Here is a 9,421-nt window from a genome sequence, read left to right as displayed (position 1 = left end):
GGTGGCAAAGCAAGTGGACCGAAGCCCAAGAACTTTTCACCTACTGAGTGGTCGACTATTATGATCTATGTCTTGACCAACATGGAAGAAGTGCAACCGTACATAAAGTAAGTGTAGAACACCTTTATTGACAACTACTCACTAGTCTTGAGTTCTAACTCGAATTCTTCCTATTGCTAGGGAATTGTAGAACGAATTCTGGAAGCTACCACGGCCTCCTAGCGACGAAGAATCAGCAGACCTTCTTGAAGATACCAATGCTGATGGCGGTTTCATTTCTTGGTTCTCAAGAAAAATAACTTTTCTAACTTTATGTTACTTCAAGTTGATCTTACTTGCTTGTAATGCTTCCACTAATGAACCAGACAATCTCCTATTAATTTTGTATATGCATATCAGGAGGTTGATATGGATGCCAAAGTGAGAGAAGTAGCCGAAGGTTTTGAATACGAGGCCAAGTCATGTAAGGCTTACGACATGAATGGGTATCGCTTCCACACTGATAAACACACGCGTGAGAGGCTCAACCGAAGGTCAATAAATAGTGCGGTCTATTGTCTAGGGACAGATGGACATCACTACTATGGAACCATCAAAGAAATTTATGAGTTGAAGTATTGTAGTTTACAAGGAGTGAAGCCCATCGTATTCAGACGCAGCTGGCTCAATCCTGAGAAAGTGAGATGAACCCCTAGTATTGGCTTTGTCCAAGTTGAACGAGCATCAAAATATGCAGGAAATGATGTCTATATTATGGCTCAACAGGCTACACAAGTGTTTTTTCTCCCATACGCGTGCACATCTACAGAATATATCGATCTCTTGAAGTGGGATGTCATGTACAAGGTACCCCCGCGTATCAAGGTACCTACCCCAAACAAGGATGATTACCATATAAACCCTAACACATACGAGGGAGAGTTCTTTCAAGAAGCAGACACTGACGAAGACGAAGATGATGCAAAGGAAGATGATGGCGTGCATCACGAACATGATGCTATGGAACATGAGGCCATGGATGACATGGAAGTACATAATGCAGAGGACGAATACGAGGATGTTTCCAACCCTCGAGATTTGGCATTACTTATGCGATGGCACATGGGGATAGATGAGGATGAGGGCCCCCTGAAGACTTCCAGGATGAATGTATGAACGGCCGTGATAGCGATGATGAAAGCCCTGATCCAAATGTTGCACCTAATATTGACCCTTATTTCTAACAACTCCATGTAATCGTGTGAGAACTCTATGTATGTGTGTCACAACTCTATGTATTCGTGTGTGTAACAACTCTATGTATTCGTGTGTGCAACAACTCTATGTATTCGTGTGTGCAACAACTCTATGTATTTGTGTGTGTAACAACTATATGTATTATTGTGACGATTCCATTTATTCTTCATATGTGATATATTTATTGTATTTACATCAAGTTGTATCATCTGTACTAACTAGTTTGTTCTTCTTCATATCAGGTGATTGAAACATGACAGGTAGCAAGAAGATTCCAAAGGAAAGTTTGAAAAAAGTGAATGATCTATACAATGATCAACCTGCTCGACCAGTGAAAGCGGTGGCCGCTCCTTCATCGGTTGCCACAATCGCCAAGAAGGCCAAAGGCTTGGCGGGTCTAGACACCCGTCCGGCAAAACGTGTGAAATAAGGTCGAGTACCACGCGGGGGAGGAGTAGGAGACGGACGAGGAGGGGGAGTAGGTGAGGCAGGAGGAGGAGGCGGACGAGGAGGGGGAGTAGGTGAGTCAGGAGGAGGAGGCGGACAAGGAAGAGGAGTAGGTGAGGCAAGAGGAGGAGGCGGATGAGGAGGGGGAGTAGGTGAGGCAGGAGGAGGAGGCGGATGAGGAGGGGGAGTAGGTGAGGCAGGAGGAGGAGGCGGACGAGGAGGGGGAGTATATGAGGCAGGAGGAGGAGTACGTAAAGCAGCCCGGAGTAGAGCACCTCTTTCTTCTCCTCGACCCTCTGATGCAGTGCTTCACTGTGCTCAGGAGGAGGAAACAGAGGATGGGGATGAGGCATGTGAGGAGGAGGACGAGGAGGATTTTGCGGAGGAGGTGGTGGAGGAGGAGGAGGAGGAGGAGGAGGAGGAGGTGGTGGAGGACGACGCCGCCGAGAGGAGGCTGGTTGTTCATCGGGTTTCTGAGGGTGGGGGTGGACCCTCATGGGTGACAGAGCACCACGAGGTGAGCGTTTCGCAACTGAGCAGTTCGACTATCAGCACTACTTCCAGAGGGAAAGTGTGGCTGCAGGGTCCTTCAAAGCTTCCAAGACGTCCATATGTGCATAGAGACGTGTTGATTAAACCAATGGGAGAGAAGTAAGTGGTTATCTCGACTCATCCCATATAAATTGTACCTTTTGTCATTTCCTCACATATAATATGACTTCACTCTTCGAAATGCAGAAGCTTAGTAAAAGGTGGTGAGAGGCGTCTACCATGGTCGCCGAGTGGCATCATTGGGGGTCTTTGTAGGTTAAATTATCCTGGACTGGTCACTTTGCCGAACGGTATCATTGAGCCAGCTTGGTCATGGGATCACTACAAACTTGCATCGGATTTCCTAGATATGCGTTAGAGGGTTTATGATAACAGAGCCATGCGAGTGGTCAACGATTTCTGGGTAAGTCCTTTCAAACACCTAAATGTCAATACCAAAAGGTTTAAATTTGCCATAGTCATGATTTAACCCACCTCACATGTATGCATGTTTGTAGGATTTCTATACATGCGTTGAGGGTCAGAAGGATCGTGCAAATGTGGTTGTTGAGAATATTGCCAAGAAACTAGTCCACGACATGCACTATGAGGAGCGCGTCTGGTTAGTGGTCAAGTATCACGCGGACTATCTCAACCATAGGATTTCCAAACAGGAGGCTCGAGGGACGCATCTTTCACGGGACAATTACTTCAAGGCAAGTGACGACGGATGCTTGTTATTCCCTACATTACCGCAAAATTGGAATCCTTACTAAGATGTATTTCTTTAATTTACAGGTGATTCCTCGGTGGTGCGCTGAAAAACGTCCGTGCTGGGAGAAGATCGTCAAACGGTGGACAGATCCAGGGTGGCAGGATGAACACAAAGTAATATCTGAACGACGTAAGTTGATGGGGGTCGAGGACACCGTCAAGGCAACCTCACCATCCCAGGTGTCGTCTCAAAACATGTAGGCAACCACATCCTTTTCTTTTCATCATGTTCTCCTTCATTTGTGAGCATTCCCTTGATTGTTTGGATCGCTTTCTTTTGTAGAAAGAAGACACTGGCAAGGATATCACTTACTTCGAGGCATGGAACATCAAACGTACCAAAGACAACAAGGAAAAGGATCCTCTCCACCCGGAAAGGGACTGGATCAGCTCTAAAGCCCGGTCAGATGGAGAGAACTACACCAAAAAATTGAAGGAGACGTACGGGCCTGACGTTGATCCTCATGTGCTACCGTTTGAACCTCTTGTGGCCATTGCCGCGGCAGGCGGTAGACCGAATGGCCGGATGGCGGTTCACCTCGATTCTGTCATAACCTCCTCCCACTACTGGAATCTGCCATTTTGTCATCCGCCACCTCTTTGTCGTCTGCCAGCTGACGGCAAAGAGGCTCTTTGTCCTCTGCTTTGGTAAAGCAGACGGCAACCAACAAGCTGATGGCAAAGAGAGTCTTTGCCATCAGCTGGCTCTTTGTCGTCTGCCAGCTGACGGCAAAGAGAAAAAGGCAAACGGCAAAGCGCCTAGTGGGCCCCACGGGGCATGGCATGGCTAGGTCAACTTCTTTGCCGTCTGCTAGCAGACGGCAAAGAGGTCAACTTCTTTGTCGTCTGCTAGCGAACGGCAACGTCCCTCCTTTGCCGTCTGCTAGATTCTTTGCCATCTGCTGGCAGACGGCAAAGAGGTGGTCTATCTTTTTTTGCAAGTAATAAAAAGCTGTTGCCCCACCTCCTCTCTCTCTCCGCCCGGCCCCACCTCTCTCTCCCTCTCTCTCTTCCGTCTCTCTCGCGCACCGCAAAGAAAAGGCATAACACACAGATGTATCAACCTTTCGATTTTTTTGAAAATCTAAACAAGGTCAAAAGAATATGAAATTTGGCACGGTATTGGTTCATAAGTCCTAGAAGACGTGGAAAAAGTTTAATAAAATTTACTAAATTTTTGCATGTCTGTTTTATCAAAAGAAATAGGATGAACAAACACAAATCTTCTGCTTATTTCCTATTGGTTGGAACCTTTTTCCTCAGGATTGATGACATGGCAGGGGCATCCACCCCAACCACGCATCGCACGCACCCATCGTGCGTGGGGCCCTCAGCATCGCTCGCACGCATCGCACAGGGCCCTCTCCGTCGTCCCTTATCCACCCCACCCCATGTTCTCTGTGTCTCTATCTCTCGCACCATTCTTTCTCTCATCGGCGCAACCAGCTCGCCCGCGTACTGGTCCTCTTGCCGGAGCCACCAGCCGCGGGTCCTCCGGCCGGCGAACCCTCCGCCACCGCCGGCAGACCTCCGGCCTCCCCTTCCTCTGCTTTGCCTCCTTCGGCACCCTTCTTCTCCCGCTGCAACGCGCCACAAGGTCCGATCCACTCGCCGGTCACCAGCCTTGGTCCTCCGGCCAGCGAACCCTCTGCCGACACCGGCAGGCCCCCGGCCTCCCTTCCTCTGCTCTACCCCCTCTCTGAATCCTCTCTCTCTCCAGGAACCAGCGGGGCAGACGGCGCGAGTAGGGCACGGCCGCTGCGGGCCTGTGCGGGCAGGGCGGCCAGCACGGGAGGCCGCTACGAGCGACGCGCAGGCGGGCGGCGGTAGCAGGGCGCGGGCGGCACGAGCAGGGCATTGCCGGCGCGGACAGGGCGGCCAGTGTCCTCCGTTCGACTCCGATTGCTGCTGTGGACACGACCAACAAACACGAAACTAATGATGAACGTACGGACATGAATTGGACACAAACATGAAACGGACAGACATGAATGACGAACAGCGGCGTGGCTTTTGTAGCGCGTTATTTTATTTTTTTAATTTTAATCCCATTTTTTGACGTCTGTTGTACCTCGGCTGACGGCAAAGACCGCCGTTAGCCACCTAACGGACTAACAACGAATTTATTGTTGTCCGCTTTCTTTGCCGTCCGCCGCTGATGGCAAAGGCCCCTTTGCCGTCCGCTTCAGAAATCAAACGGCAAAGAAGGTCGTTACCGATCCTATCATTGCCGGCGCCTTTTGCCGTCCGCCATCCATGCCTTTGCCGTCTGCCTTGGTGGACGGCAAAGTAGCTGACTGCTGTAGTGTCCCTTCCGAGAGTCAACACGCTCTGTGCTATGAGTACTGGCTCTACTCCTACCGTAGAGCGTCACGTACCACATTCCGTGAGCATTATTGAGGATATTCAGGTCGGTGCTTCTTCATTGATCCTTCATGGTCCTACATTTTTGCATTTTAACATGAATGACATTTGCATTGCCATATTGTAGACTCAACTGATTGACACCGAGAAATAACGAGATGAAAACTGGGCCAAGCTGAAGGCACAAGATGATCTAGTGAAGTCTTTACAACATATGGTGGCCAATCTTTATTCCATGCAAGGCCAACCAGTGCCAGAGATGCCACCGACGCCAGAGTGGAACATTGTGAGTTTCATTCAAACTATTTCTATCACCATTTTCGGCATTACCATATGCATTCATCTCACTATTGGGTCAATCCATCACAGCTGAACCCATCACAAGGGGCGGACAATGTTCCGGTAGTTCCACCTCAAGTTGGTGGAGTTGGGGCAGCAAAGGGAATGATGCCTTCTAATGTTAATGTTATCACTCCGGTTGATGGAGTTGGGGCAGCAAACAGAATGATGCCTTCTAATGTTGGTGTTATCACTCCGATCTCCAAAATCGCGTGAACTTCATGTTATGTTATGTTTGAAACTGTTCCTTGTATGTTGAGAACTCTTGCATCGTGAGACTTGTAAATTTGTGGTCTATTGCTTTTATGCACTATTGCTTTTATGTGTAATGTTTTTCAGAATCAATCATTGCTTCTTTTGTTCGGTGATGGCTATATGTGACATGTTCTATGTGTGATGAACTATATGCTGTTGTATATGTTTCACTGCAGGAAAGAAATACAAACAGGAAAAAAAGGCTCCTGGGCACACCATTGCCGAGGGCGGCTCTCAGCAATGACTGTGAAACTGGACCAGAATGCACCCTTTATCGAGAGGCCACTCGGTAAAGGATAATAACATGTAGCCCTCCTAGCTACTTTCCCGAGAGGCCTCTCGGTAAACGAAAAAGGATTGCCGACGGTGGCTCTGGGCAAAGTATTTTCACGGCTTTTAGGAGAAGTGACATGGCCCTCCCCTATTGGCTCAGTTTGCCGAGAGCCATACTCGGCAAAGATAGAGTTTGCCGAGCGTGCCTCTCGGCAAAGATGGCCCTCAGCCTGTTTCTCCTAGCCCCATGTGTCGGAAGCTGACACGTGTCAGCCTGCTACTGGCTCCCTTTGCCGAGAGCGGCACTCGGCAAAGTTGGCACTCGGCATGTTCGCCTGGTCCCACATGTCAGGAGCTGACACGTGTCAGCCACCTACTGGGTGGCTTTGCTGAGAGTGGCCCTTGGCCTGTTCGCATGGTCCCACATGTCAGGAGTTGACACGTGTCAGTCACCTACTAGCTCTCTTTGCCGAGAGTGGTACTCGGCAAAGAAGGCCCTCGGCTTGTTCGCCTGGTCCCGCATGTCAGCAGCTGACACGTGTCAGCCACCTATTGGGTGGCTTTGCCGAGAGTGGCTCTCGGCAAAGTTGGCACTCGGCCTGTTTGCCTGGTCCCACATGTCAGGAGCTGACACGCGTCAGCCACCTACTGGGTGGCTTTGCCGAGAGTGGTTCTCGGCAAAGTTGGCCCTCGGCCTGTTCGCCTGGTCCCACATGTCAGGAGATGACATGTGTTAGCCACCTACTGGCTCTCTTTGCCGAGAGTGGCACTCGGCAAAGAAGGCCCTCAGCCTGTTCCCCTGGTCCCACGTGTCAGTAACCGCCGTCACCGTCTGCTATCCGTTGGCTACTTTATTTTGCTGAGTGGTACTGTTTGGCTCTCGGCAAAGTCTTTGCCGAGTGCGCGTGTTCTGGCTCTCGGCAAACAGGTGTTTGCCGAAGAGGTGTACGCCGGGTGGCTTTTGCCGAGGGTGACACTCGGAAAAGGCTTTGCCGGCGGTTTTCGGCCCTTTGCCGAGTGTCCGTGCCCCTCGGCGTAGCCCAGAATTCCAGTAGTGTACAATTGTAGACTTAGCAAGCGCGAGCATGGACAGACCCTCAGAGTTTTCTATTACCTACTAATAAAGTAAGGTGTTTTTCTCTGATTTTTTCCTTTGTTCACCATCAAAAGATTTACTTTTTCTATTCGAGGTCGTACTAAACTTTCGTATGTCCGTCTGTTAGCAAAGGAAAAACGATTTAGAAAGAATTCCGTATGTGGGCCGCACCCCCTCCGGTCCAGTATAGTCAGCCCACTATTTTATGTCCACACAGCAATAAAAACAATCCTATTTCCCGCTCAACGCGGCAAATAGTTTCGGCTACTTAGAGGGCGCGCAAGACTCGACGGCCCATTTTTGTTTGTGTTCTATTACAAATTTCCTTTTTCTGTTTCTTTATTTTTTATTTCCGGCTTCTTTTTTATTTTTCCCATTGCAAGTCTATTTTTTCATTTTTTCTGAAATTCACAATTTTCAGAAAATGTTAGCAATTTCAGTTTATATCTAAAATTTCGTAAAAACATACAAATTACAAAACAGTGTTCTACTCTAAAAAACGTTTGAATTTTTTTATTGTGCAAAATTTTCTTCAAAATTTTAAAAATATTCACAGTTTTTCTAAAATATTTGTATTTTTCAAAATTGTTCAAGATTTAAAGAAATGCATTTGAAAACTTTATAAATTTCAAAATTATTCCTGTTTTAGCGACATATTGAATGAAAATAATGTTTGCATTAAAGAAACACGTTTTCCAAAATTCTTCTGCATGTCTAAAACATGTTCCTGTTTTAAAAAATTGTTCACAACTTAAAAAATGTTCATATTTTTATAAGAAGGTTCATGTTTTTGAGAAATGTATGTGAATTTCAGGAAATATTCCCTTCAAATTTTTGTTCTAGCTTTGTCCAAAAATGTATGTAATTTTCAAAATATTGTTCATAATTTGGAAAATTGTTCATGTTTTCAAGTATATTTGGTAGTTCATGTTATGAATTCCAAAATTGTGATCCTATTTAAAATATGTTTGAAATTTTAAATTTTTGTCATTCTAGTTTTTATAAGAGTTTAAAAATTGTTCCCATTTTTTGAAAAATGTTTGGGTTTTTCAAAGTTTGTTCAAGATTAAAAAATGTTACAAATTTGAAAAATATACTTGTTTTAGTGATATGTTCAAAAATGGAAAATAATTTTTGCATAAAAAGACACATTTTGTAAATTTTTCTATATGCTCGAAACATGTTCCCTTTCCAAAAAGTGTTCACAACTTAAAAGAACGTATGTTTATAAAATGTTCATGCTTTTAAGAAATGTTTGTGAATTTCAACAAATGTTCCGTTCAAAATTTTTCTTTGTCTTTTTTAAATTGTGTGGAATTTAAAAAAAATGTAATTCAAAAAATTGTTCACGTTGCCATGTATATTTGGCATTTCATAGTTATCTGCTTCTGAAAAGTTCAAAAAAAGTTTCAAATCTAGCATTGAATTATATTCTTTTATATTCACGTTAACCATTGGTTAGTAGAACACGTTTGTTTGAGTGGCTTGCAACATATTTTTTTTCGAGAATCGAGTGGCTAGCAACATATGGTCGGGTCTTTGAGCTCGTGAGTTCGATCGCTCCCATACTGGGACTGCTCAGCATCCGGGGCATCGAGCTAAGTCGGCTTGTTCAGAATAAGGGACACCATAAATTATTGACAATGGTAGCTTCCATGTGCCAATAAAAGAGAATATGCTGGTTAATTATAATTGAAAAAAAATTATGAGCACGTGCCAACAAAAAAGAATATACTGGTTTGTCTCTAATTAAAGAGTGCTATGTTGAACTAGAGAATACGGACATGTGGAGGTCTTGATCCATTCTTATATGAGATAGAGGCATATAATTTTATTATCCCGTTGCAATGCACAGGCATGTGTGTTAGTGAATTCTGATATAAATTGTTAGGAGTGCCTAGAACTATTCATCTAGATGAGATATAGTTTGGTTTCATTCCGTGACCAGATGGCATCACATGTGTTTTTGGAACACACCACAGACGCAAGTGCTCATATACACCCGCATACACTCACTCCTATGAACGCACACACGCACACCCTATCCCTATGAGCACCTCCGAAAGACTGAGCCGACATATCATCTTAAAATTTACGAAGACACCG

The 9,421-nt window shown here is 45.8% G+C and overlaps 1 long non-coding RNA gene across 2 annotated transcripts; it reads left to right on the top strand.

Annotated features, from left to right (window-relative positions):
- Window positions 1–4,358: 4,358 nt before the first annotated feature.
- LOC125524989 (uncharacterized) lies at window positions 4,359–6,003 on the top strand. Of its 2 annotated transcripts, XR_015610771.1 has the most exons (4): window positions 4,359–4,585; window positions 4,709–5,398; window positions 5,480–5,638; window positions 5,722–6,002. It is a non-coding gene; the product is annotated as an uncharacterized LOC125524989 (long non-coding RNA). The 2 variants fall into 2 exon arrangements; XR_007291096.2 differs by having other exon boundaries at window positions 4,362–4,585; window positions 5,480–6,003.
- Window positions 6,004–9,421: the final 3,418 nt, after the last annotated feature.

This window comes from Triticum urartu, chromosome 7A, assembly GCF_056163025.1.
Source record: "Triticum urartu cultivar PI428250 chromosome 7A, HENAU_Tu73, whole genome shotgun sequence".
Lineage (NCBI taxonomy): Eukaryota > Viridiplantae > Streptophyta > Magnoliopsida > Poales > Poaceae > Triticum > Triticum urartu.
The sequence above is the reverse complement of the archived record's forward strand: the minus strand, read 5'-3'. Positions and strand labels throughout refer to the sequence as shown.